Source organism: Phodopus roborovskii, unplaced genomic scaffold, assembly GCF_943737965.1.
Source record: "Phodopus roborovskii unplaced genomic scaffold, PHOROB, whole genome shotgun sequence".
NCBI classification, from domain to species: Eukaryota; Metazoa; Chordata; class Mammalia; order Rodentia; family Cricetidae; genus Phodopus; species Phodopus roborovskii.
This window is the reverse complement of record NW_026126407.1, coordinates 27,058,065-27,070,492: the sequence shown is the minus strand read 5'-3', so window position 1 is coordinate 27,070,492 and position 12,428 is coordinate 27,058,065. Positions and strand designations below refer to the sequence as shown.

The window sequence follows — 12,428 nt, the reverse complement described above, 5'->3', positions numbered from 1 at the left end:
CACCTGCCAGGGGCCCTGTTTTAGCAAAGGCCTAATACAGGCTCTAAGCCTGGGATCTGGAGAGGAACAGGCTATGTGGGCCCAATCTCATTCCTTATAGAGATGAGCCACAAACTTCCAGAGAACATAGCCAGGCAGGAGGCTTCAGAGCCAGAGAGAAAAGCTAGCCAGGAGCTATGAGGAAGAGTCCAGCTCTGTAGCTGGGGAGAAGATGGACAGATGGGTTGTCCCTACAGATGGCAAAAGGAGCAAGGTGGCTGGTCAGATGGAGGGTAAATGAGGAGGCAGAAGGGGCCAAGTAAGGCCAGAGGAGGCTGGCTTTAAGGACCTTCTTTTTTGGATAAGGAGATACAGATTCAAAGAATTTCAAACCACCTCTCTCCCAGATGGACATGTAGGTTATTCAGTCACCAGTGGCCCTGGCTTAGCATGGAACCAATCAGAGTGTCCAAAGGGCATTTACAAACTGACATCAACAATGAGAACTTCTGCACACACAAATCCACACACCCAACACCACACACACACACCTCATCAGAAGAGAGTAGGTGAGTGAATTCACACAGCCTGATGCAACCAACAGGGGACACTTCTGGACCCTGAGGAATCAGACAGCTGCTTCTCTACCAGCTTTGGGACTTGGAGTAATCCCTTGGCCTGCTGGTCTCTGGTAAATTCATCTCTAAAAAAGCATCCTGGGCAGCCCCTCCCTTCCACTGAACTTCAAGAAGGCATGGATTGATTTGACTATATCAGTTGGTCTAGCTTTGGCAAAGGTGGCTGCCCAGACATTTCACAAGAGAAGTCAGCAATGCCACCCATGTTGGTGAGATACTGGAGCAGCTATGGGTCCTGGGCTAAAATAACATAAGTAGCGTTTTCAAGTAGAGGAGACCACCCTGGTCTCCTTGACTCCAGACAGAACACTAGGTCTATAAAGGGATGTTTGCATCAGAGAAGAAGATTCATGGTATGAATGGTCGGATCCTGGCCACCTATAAGAGATAGAATAGGGGCAGGGTGGAGGGAGACGATCTGAACCATGTGACCTCAAAGGAGACCAATCTGTGACCCTTAGATGGGACACCGCTGTTGCCACCAAGCTTGCCTATGGCAGATTGAGCCTCTAGGGATGTGCAAGCACAGGCAGGGACCAGATAGCAGTACTAACAGCCTCAAGATGGCAGCTTAACCCAGGACCTGAAGCTGCTCCCGGGGCTGAGACTATCATGATATAAGTGGTCCAGCTGAGTATAGGCACCATTAGAGTTGAGATTCAAGATTCTAGGCCCCTTTGGGTGGCGCCTGCAGATCACAGGGGAGGCAGCTAGAAAAAGTGGCCACTGTGCAGCATCTGACCTAGCAGACCTGGCTGAGGAATGTCTTCAACTCTCTTGTCACACCAGGAGGGCAGGGTTGTTTCCCTGAAGTTTCCCCTTTGTGGTATGAAGGCCAGTATCCTCTCACATCCCCCTCTGAATGCCAGTGAAGTGCTGGCCTGGTGTGTGACTAATAGACACTTTTTGAGTAGGCTCCTTCATATCTCTAGACCTGAGATGATAGGCCTTGCCAGAGACCATAGCAAGAAATTCATCTTGGAGACTGAGTGCTGAGTATGCATATGTATATTTATACATTTATGTATGTACATATGTCTGTTAATTGTGTGTATTTGTGGGGGGCTCAAGTGTATGTGTGCACTGAGTGTGAGCATGTATATGTATGCATGTGTGTGAGGGTTGGATATGCGGCTTGTGTATACGGAGTCTCTCATAATTGGCATCCATTTACAAATGCCTTGGGCCGCTGTGATTGGCTCCTCGATAAGCAGAACCACTGGTGGCTGACTAACCTCCCCAGCATTACCTGGTGTTCCATTTAAACACATCAGAAATAAAAGCAGAGGCAACCCGTCCTTAGTGCACTTGCCATCGGTTAATTAAATTACTCAAACATGCCTCCAGCACCAACTCAATTGCATTTCTCCGTTTCAAATCAGGTTAGCAATTTGGATAATTGTGGGTGCAACCAGAGATTAATGGCCCCTCGTTACCTCCCTGGAAACACTTGCTCATGGTTGAGTTGGTAGCCTGCAAATAGGCGGGGTCAGTGCTTCTCAGAAGCCCCAAAATGGGTGCAGGGCAACACGTGCTCCACAGGGGTCCTCACTGCATGCAAACACATACATGCAATGCCCATGCCTGCCTCCTCCCCATCAGGGAGAGGGAGCACCACCTGCTAATGAAGAACAAAGGCTGTGGGTTCAAAGGGACCTAGGTTCAAGTCTCAGCTCTACCACTTGTTCAGTAACCTTGGAAAAGGCCTTGACCTTTATAAGTCTCAGTTTTCCTCATCTATGAAATGGGATAAATGAGAGAGAGCACTTGCCTTATACATTTACAGTGAAGAGATGCATGTAACATTCTTGACACAGACTATTCTATTGGTGCCATTATCATCATCATTGTCATTTTTTTTACTCATTATTATAATTATTGTTACTGAATAAAAAATAAAAAGTGTACAACATGGCTGTTCCTAGGTATAGTGAAGGAGAAAGTTTATTGTAGATAAAAGGGAAAACATAGCCAGAGGCAGACATCTGGGAGAGTTCAGAGTAGTCATGACCCTGACCCATGTGAGGAGGGGGTGAGGGAGAGGAGAGAAAGGGGAACTTGTTGCAGCAGCCAAGAGTCCCAAAGAGGATGGGTAACAGAAATGGTTGGATTATATAGGGAAGGGCAGCTGAGGGAGGGGATGCCCAACCCCTGGGCTGGAGTTCAGGGTAGGGAAGCAGGAGGACCCTATAACAGTTAGGGACTGAGGGATGCTGGGAGAACCTAGTGGCCAGTGGCCACTTTGTTATGTCAAACTTCAGCTATTTGTCCCAGGGTTCAAGACTCAACATCTACCATCATTAAGTTGACCATGTGTGGGAAACACCGGCTCAGTGTGGGACACACCAAATGTTTGCGGCAATATCCCCACTCCCTCCCAGGACGTCGGGGAGGGCACTTCTAGTCCAAAGAGAGCAGGAACCAGTTCATCAGATGTCCCAGGCCATTTATGAAGCAAGAATTGGTCAGGGGAGAACAGCCCAGGAGGAGCAAAGATCTGAGGTTCCTGGTGTTCCCAGAGCCTATTGGCCATCTCAATACCCCTCACCCCACCACCATGAGTGCTGAAATGCAATCAACAGAGTTGTAATTAAGGCCTGGTGCCCAAACATGGCTTCCAACCAGGGAAGCAGATCGGCCTTCCAAACCCCAAGCAGGGAGATTAGAAAACACAAAAGGTGTGGGTCTCCTTTCTTTGTCATTTGTATGAGACATCTTGATTGGCAAGAAAGTATTAATCACTTTTTCTCTACTCTCTTAATGAGACGCTTTCATGGGCAACAAAATATTAATTTGTCTTGTCTTATCTGTTAAGAACTCTGTTAATGAATTCAGTCGCAGAGCTATTAGAGAATGCCATCCTAATGACACATGTAATTAAACTTTTCTGACTTGCAAACATCAAAGATGCCTTGCGCATCAGAATAATATTTGATCAGAAAGTCAATGTTGCCGTCTCGCCCGGAGGCAAGCAAGGAGCTGCCTGCCTTCTACAGAGAGCGACAGCTTCTGTCAGAGACACTGAGCTTGCCAGTCATCATTTTTGCATTGATTCGCTTACTAAGTGCCACAAAAGCTCCACGCTGGGGCTCAGAGCAAAGATGCTGGCCCCAGCACACAGGGAGGGACAAGACTCCACAAACACCTGTTGGAAAGGCTGCAGAGAAGAGCTGCCCTTGCTGGGGCTTCCTGTGACTAGGACAAGCAAGAGAGAGACCCAGTTGGGGGACAGACCCCAAAGGGCTTTGAATATTCATGTTAACAGCCTGTTTCCCCACTGACTCAGGGGAACCACTAGGTTTTAGTCAGGAAGCAATGTGGTCAAATGTAGCTGTTACACAGGACCAGAGGCCCTCCCAACCTAAAGTTGAACATGTCTCCAAGAAAAGTTCCAGGTAACATGGGACCCAGAACAAAAGGGAGGTCCGTGGCCACTCTTGAGTCTTTCCCCTCTCTAAGTTGGCCTAGAGCACATTCTGAGTGGCCACAGTGGCTCTTGACCAGAGTTTCCTCCATATGGCTATGGCACCATTCACAGTATATTCACCTTGCCAGGAAGTCCAGCCTGGACCTTTCAGGGCCTCCCGAGAATGTGCACACCAGTACTTTACATGCATGTGACTTCAGCTTCACCCCCACCAGCTTATAACAGCAGAACACCCTCCCCAAAGAAGATCCCCACCCCCAGAAGAGGCAGCTGTGCAGGGTGCTAGTCACAGCGCCCCTTACAGAGGCTTCTGAGTAACAATGTGCCTCCTTCTATCAGCTTGAAGAGAAATCGATGGTTTCCACTCCAACCCATGGCCCCTGGAGCCAATAACATGCAGCCTGTAATTGAGTTACTTCCTGGCCACCTATTGGTTTCTTTACTGAAGCATCCATTTTTCTCAGTGTGTCTTGGATCTGACCCTGTACTCCACTCACACCCATCACTGGGGAACTGTGGCCATGGTCACTGACCTAGAAGCTGTTTTCTTCAGTCAGGCTGCCCCTAGGAGTGTGTTCATACTGGGGTTGTCTGGTAGAGGAAGAAGAGACCTTGCCGTGACATGGTGCCCCCACAGGCTATCCCACTGTGGGCACCAGAAGTCAGTAGTCAGATCTCCCTGGGTCTGCTCTGTCCAAATGCTATGTGGGTAACAGGCAAATGCTGTCTGTCACTCACACAATACCAGGAACAGGTGTCTCTCAGCAGCCAAAGCCCATGATATGGTGTTCATCCTGGAAGGGGGTTGCTCTACCTAGATACCATGGTATCTTAGGAAGCAGAAAGATGTCTACCACTATAGGTGTCCCATCAGAACAGGGGCAGGTTAAGATTTGAAGCTCTCCCAACTCTGAGATCACACAGCTCAGTGATGAAGAAGCCACTTTGGACTCTGGGATTTTTGAGTCCTGTACAAAATCCAGGAAAGCACCTTGCTTTCTTCCTGGACCACAAAGAAGAACCATGTCTCACCCTTCCCTGGATAGTTCTTCCTGTGCATGTGTACTCACACTCATTCACACACACACACCTACCTTCCCAAGGCTCAGAGCCAGTCTTTAGGGGCTAAGCTGGGGCCTATATCAAAGACAGAAGTATATGCTACTCCCAGCCCCACAGTGGGTACTCTGGGATGGAGGTTGAATGATGTCTCACTTTCTATACAAACAGAACATGCAGGCCCACCCTGAACCACAATCTATGGTTCTCTAACCACTCCAGGGTTTGCAGCAGCCATTCCAAACACAGTGAGGAACACCTCCAAACCCAGACTATGCATCATTGCCTCAACAGTATCACTTGTCCTCTAGTACATGACTCCTTCACCCTCCCTGTCATCCAAGGGGTCATGACACCCGTCCAAGGAGGGAACAGAAATGGGGCAGGGCATCCCAGAAGCTGCAGGTGACGGCAGATCAGCAGAATCACTGAGTGCTGGTATTTTCTCCCTATGGATTCACAGCTGCTCCTGCCTTGTGGTAGCAGGTTCTGGGCTGGTCTCTTTCAAGCATCCCTTCCCACTACTGCATAAAGTGTGTGGGGTTAGAGCATTCAGAGGTGTGGAAGAGATTTCTGAGGGCCTGCAGCCAGCCTGCCACCCAGTGGCACTCTTGAGGTTTCTTGATTTAAAAAAAAAAACAAAAACAAAAACAAAACGTAATACTTAGTGTTGGCACATTAAGCCACTTCCCGTTGGCCCCACTGAGGACCTTCTCAGGGGGAAAATGTGTGTGTGCATGTGTGTATATGTGTGTGCTACCAAGACAAACCCAAGACCTTGTGCATGCTAAGCAAGCATTGTACCACTGAGCCACATTCCCAGTCTCTCTTACATTTCTTCTCTTTAAAACCAGGGTGGGAGGGACAGTAAGATGGTTCAGTAGTTAGACAAAAGTGCTTGTTACCAAGCATGGTGGATCACATGATTAAAGGAAAGAACCAAATCCCTCAAGTTATCCTCTGATCTCCACGACTGCACACACATACATGCATGGACACATGCATGCACACACACAAATAAAGAAATGTAATAAAAAAATTTTAAAGGGAAGGAAAAAAAAAAGAGGCAGTAATGGCTCAGTGACTAAAGGCACTTGCCACTAACCCTCACATACTCCACACCTGTGCTATGGGGCACATACCTGTATACACACGTGTGCACACAAAGTAAATGTTTTTAAAAGATCTTAAAGACCTACCACACACTCAGTATATTTCAAAGAACTTGAAAGATCCGCTCATTATTTGGTTGTAGTTTGAGGTTTCTGTGGGGGTTTTTCTTTCTTTCTTTTTTTTTTTTTTTTTTTTTTTTAACTGAAACTCACTATTTGGGCTTTCAAACGTTGGCAGGCAGAGTACAGTGATAAAAGCAGCAACACAAAGCCCACTAGAAGAAAGTAGCCATGCCATTGTTTGAAGGGTCTGTTAAAAGGTTCCCTTTCCCCCATGGCTAAACGGTGTAAAACCGAGAACAAATATTTCTAATGAAGCACGTGCTTCTCTCTCCAAATGTTTCTTTGGAAGTGAGTTCTTTAAAAAAAAAAAAAAAAGACCAAAAAGAAAATGATTTAGGAGCTCATGACTCATTTATTTTTTATTGTCTTTGTGTGAACTGGTCGTGAATCCTTTGTGGAGTGATGAGAGGCGTTTGATTAGCATGGAGAGCTGTTTGCCACACGGCAGACAGTAGCTGTCATTCTGCATTAAGATCATCTCATTAAATGCCTGGGTACATTTTGTTTTAAACTCTTGGAAAACACAATACTTGAAGCTGGGGCCAGTTCTTTCCAGCTTGGGTTGAAGGCCCTGGTGATAGCTAGACGCCCTGCACTTTTAATCTTAGGGTAGATTCAAACTGATAGGTGTATTGCCCACAGTGGTCCAGGGGCTGGGGACATGAGTTAATGGATAGAGTTAATGGATAGGCTTGTCTTGTATGCACAAGCCCTGGGTTCCATTCCCTGCGTTGCATAACAGGGTGTAGTGACACACACCTGTAGCGTAGGTGGGAGAGGCAGGAAGATCAGAAATCCAGAGCCCTCTGTTGCCTCCAAAGCAAGTGAGAAGCCTGCCTGTGCCACATGAGACCCTGTATTAAAGAGAAAAGAAAGGGGGCACTCCAGGGACGGGTCCAGGAGCTTGTGGACCTGTGGAGCAACTTCCCAAGTACCTCCTCTGCATTGGCTTCCTCTGGCTCACCTCTTTCCCCTCTTAGTGTTGCCTTCAGTACCTGCCTAAATCCTGAGCAGCATCTGTGGACTCTTCAAAGACTCACCACCCTCTTGGCCGCTGCATGTTGTAACCCAGCCCTCCAACTATAATCTCCAAAGCCTGCAGTCCCAGCCCCCCACCAGAGCAGCAGTCCTGCCTTACCCTCTGCCCCCTCCCAGTGTGCCTTCACCTGTTATCTCTTTGTCATTTTGTGTTGGCCTTGTCCACTGCCCACCCTGCTGCAGCCCTCATTCAGACACACAGTTCTATTTCTGACCAAGTCCGTAAGGGAAGTTCTTGGGAGGAGCCAGTGCGTGATTTGGCAAGAGTTGACTTGTTTGTTTTGAAACAGGCTGTCCTGTAGCTCAGGCTAGCCTTGGGCCCCCAGTGTAGCTAAGGTTGCCCCCCTGCCTCCTGTTGCTGGGATCATTGGCATGCCCCCACTATTCTTAGTTTATGCAAATGGAAAGGATCAAATCCAGCTATTCGTGCATGTTAAACAAGCATTCCACCAACTAAGCCAGACCCTCTCCCTGACATTTGCATCTTGGAGAGAGATTACTAAATCCTTTTCCAAAGGGTGTGCTGGTCTATACCCCTTCCAACAGTGTGTACGGGTTTTAACTATCAGGTCAATGGGGGACTTCCTGATCAAAAAAATCTCTTGATCCCTACAAGAACATTGGAATGTTCTAATGACAGTAGTTGACTATCATGAAACAGTTTGGGACCAGGGGCTATTACTCCATTAAAGCCTCTCAGCTTAAGGACTTATGGCCCAAGAGTCACTTGGAGGAAGAATGCCAGCCTCCCTGATGAGAATGGTTGGTTAAAATGGGTCTAGAACTTAATTTGATGCTGTTATACACAGAGTGATGCCTGAGTCCTTTCAGATCTCCTGCACACACTGGCAATTATCCATGGACCCAAAGCCTGATTCAGGGACTCAGGAACCTGGTAAAAAGGCTCAGCATCTCCAGTTATACCTCATGACACTCCAGCCAGATGAGTGCTGTTTGCTCTCTGAGAACAAGCAAGCTCGGTGCTCAGAGAAGCATCTCTGATATGAGCCTCCAGTGCCTTGTGCTCACGTGAACCTTCTCAATATAGCATCCCAGAACCCAGGCAATTGGGCCAGAACTCTGGGATTCTCAAACCAGCCTTGGGGTCAGTGATTTGCTGGTAGGACTCACAGAAATCACTGAAAGCTGTTAGCCTCACAATTGACAGTTTCCAGTGGGGAAAAAGCAGGAGAAAATCAGTCAGGAGACATCAGGAGACATCAGCAGAATCCAGGGAGTTCTGACCAAGGTGCCTCCCAGGGCCCATCCCAGAGAAGATACAGGCATGCTGTTTTCCATCATCATCATGGCAGTCACACTAAGTGTGCCAGTCCTTGATATCCAGAGATCTTTCTGGAGCCTCATTACAACCTTTAGCCTGCAACCCCTCAGGAGGCAGGGTGGCTCCCCCATGGCCTGAAGATCCCACATAAGCAGAAACTCCAATGAAGCAGAACATTTTGGTGGCTTAGGGACCACCTCCCTACAGAGCTAGCAGTGTCTTTGAGTAGCAGTAAATTTTGATGCCCTTCCTTTTAGGCATATGCCATAAGGAACAGCTTCCTAAGTTCCATGTTTCCATCCAGTCAGCCAATACCTGAGTTCATTATGTGGCATGATGACACAGTGATAAAGAATTATGGGATACTTCCTGTGAGGCTCACAGTCACAAGGGAAGAGCCTGACCCCCACAAGCCAGTAGTCACCCAAGTCATCCAATGACTATACATGTCCCCAAGGTCTCGAAGCTGGGAGCTTTCCTCACAGTGCCTTCTCATGTGTTCTGTCTCCCCCTCTCCTGGTCCTGAACCTGAAGTGGGCAGGACAACCCCAGCCCGGGATGCCTACACCTGCATAGCTGCTCTCTTCAGGCTTTAGTGGCCACCCAGAATGTTGCTGCAATATCTCTAATACAAAAAGATCTTGAGCAAGAGGACAGGCTTGGCAGGTCCCTGTAGAATACCACATCTGTTCTTGGAGGAGCTTGGAAAAACAAGGCAGAGCAGGACCCCCAATATAAGTGGTCAGATATAGGGAGCTGGTAGGTTAGATGGTTGGGTGTGTGCATATGCACATACTTTTTCATACTCGATATGTGTTTGTGTAGATGTTGTTATATATTTACCAATGCATGCATGGGGACCCCATTTGGTCTGAACACTAAACATGTGATTCAAACATCTCTGAGTATTGGCTACTAGCAGGCTGTTAGATACCACTCTGTTTTTTTTTTTTTTTTTTTTTTAAGGACCACACTGTTTGACTATGTAGGCAAGATACCAGGATGAGTAACAGTTTATAAGCTAGAGTCAAGCCAGAATGGAATCAGAGGCCCCTGCTAAACCCTCCTACCCAAAGAGAGCCCAGGGTGCTCCTTGGGTTGATTTGTCTGTTCTATTTTTGTGTTCATGTTTTTTCTGCATGTATGTATGTGTACCATGTGCATGCAGGAGGCCAGAAGAGAGTGTCAGATCTCCTGGAAATGGAGTTGGAGATGGTGATGAGCAGCCATGTGGGTGCTGGGACTTGAACCCAGACCCCCTGGAAGAGCAGCAGGTGCTCTTAACCACTGAACCATCTCTCCAGCCCTGCTCCCACCCCTCCCCAGGATGCTTCTTGAAAGAGCAGAGTTGGAAAGTTCTGGATAAATGCCTGCAAACTGAGCTTCAGCTTGTAACTTTGACAATATGGTTAAGCTGAACTTTAGTGTCACCCCAGAGTCCTTCTGTTTAATGCTGAGTCACCAAATATTCAGCCTTGATGGCTTGTTGTGACATTACTTATTCTTGACTCTCGTGTGTCACTATGGAGGCATCCACCACCTCCTCTCTGCTTAACTACTGTTTAATACTGAAGTCTCATCTAATTACTTTCTTTAATAAGGACAAATACTTAGAAAATCGCTTTTTAATAGACAAACATCGCGTCTTTGAGTAAAATTGTCTCCTTCCCAAAAAATGGATGTGCACCCATACAAAGAATGGTCTAATCTGGCATCTGTTTATTTCTGGAAGGAACTTTGATTTTGCTAATACATTTCTATGTATCAGAGGGAAAAAGCTATCCATAAAAAAACAATTACAGAGATGCAATCAAGCATTGATAGCAGTATTCAGACACGTCTCAGGAAGCGTTCGGAGGAGGAAAGATTGCAGGCTTCGTTTTATGTAGCTTCTTATAAATCAATGTTTAAAGTAATTCTCTCACATCCAATGAGGTAATTTGATTTCTGAAGCCAGTATTCATATCCAGAAAACAATATGCATTTCGTTCTGTAATTATATGATGTCTATTGTTTTAGCCTAGAGAGATTATTTTATTTATTACAGAGGCGGGCTCTCCCTGAGCTGACAGCACAGGCAGTGATGTGCTCTGTACTTAACAAAAGAGCTCTGGAGCATCTGGCTGGCTCCTGCATCCCTCGGGGGCTGGTAGAGCTCTTCCCACAAGCCCACTACTCCAGGGGCATGCTCTGCTCAAAGGAAAGAAAGACTTACTCTTGAGAGACAAGAGAAGCATGCAGAGGCTAACAGACTCTTTCATGGGTGCATAGTCAACAGTTTGGGGCCCTGCACAAGGACATTTCTATCTGCTGCTGCCCTGAGTTAACCCTTCAGTCCATCTCAGATGCCCTGACCTGAAAGATGCCAAAGAATGGGATCCCTCAGAGGGATACAGGATAATGAAGAAATGGACAGGAAGTAAGAACAAGATGAGACCCAATCTGGGTATGTGGCTTGGTCAACGAAGTTACTAAGGTTGACGAGGACCTACATTCAATCTCCAGAACCCATGAGAAAAAGCCAAGTGTGGTGGTGCATATTTGTAATCCCCTCTTGGGAAAGGAGGCAGAGACAGAGACAGAGACAGACAGAAGGGTCCCTGGGACTCCCTGGCCAGCTAGCACATCCACATCAGCAAGCTCTGAGCCAATGAAGAGATCGTCTCAAAAAAAAAAAAAAAAAATCAAAGTGTGCAGCCTCTGAGGAATGACACCAATGTTAGCCCCTTGCTCCCACATGCACCTACACACATGTGTACATTCCCTGTATGTACCTGCACACACCTGCACATGCACATACACCTGCACACATGTACATATGCACCTGCATGCTTACACACACACACACACACACATGAATACCTGGGACCAATCCTTTACCATTATGCCAGCACTTTGTGACCACTCCCACGTGCATGGCTAATCAATACTTGATCAGATACCCAGATTTTCATACCAAAAAACCAGAACAGAACTCTATGCCCCAAAAAGCTTCACTTGGTGGCTTATAGCCCACTCAACAAACATCACTGATGTGAAGTGCGGTACTCAGCTCTAGGGAAACAGTGGTGACCACAGAGTCCAAGCATCTCCCCCATGAAGCTCAAGTCTAGTGTGCTTCACAGGTGGTGAATGCAGTAACACAATCTCTTTGTGATCCTAACAACTCACCCTTTGGGACTAGGAGGCTGGAGCATTGGAGTGGAGGTCAGATGAGATGTGAGCACCCCTGGAGGAGATGGAGATAGACAGCAGCCTCCAAGGAGGAGTGACAGCAAATGGAAAGCTCTTGTAAGCAGGACTGGGCACTTGAGGACACAGCAGAGTGGAAGATGGCTGGGCCAGGGGCAGCGCCACCACTATCATCCAGGTCTGGGTGACAGTGCGCCATCTGGCGTTTGCTTGAAAAAGCCTGCTCTGTGGGAAGCTCTGTGAATGAGCAGGCTGCAGGGGGACAAAATAGGGGTTCTCTGCTCCCCAGATCAGTCTATGGTGGCTGGGTACAGGGTGTTATGATAGAGATGGGTAAAAGAAATCAGATATTTTCAAATAGATCTACCAACTCACCCCATGGTACTGAATGTCTGCTTTATGTTTGGTTTTTGGTTTTCTTTCCCCCCAGAGGATGAAACAAGGTGATGTAAATCTGGAGATGTTCAAGTCCTTTGTATAAAATGGCAGAGTGTTTTCATGCCTATGCACACCCTCCCATAAACCATCTCTACATAATGTATATGGTGTAACATGATTTAGATGCTGCATAAACAGTT

At 47.1% G+C, this 12,428-nt stretch overlaps 1 protein-coding gene across 1 annotated transcript in view; it reads left to right on the top strand.

Moving 5' to 3' along the window:
- The window catches only part of Fstl4 (follistatin like 4), a 397,613-nt gene that overhangs the window by 345,713 nt on the left and 39,472 nt on the right, over positions 1–12,428 (top strand). The window lies entirely within an intron of this gene.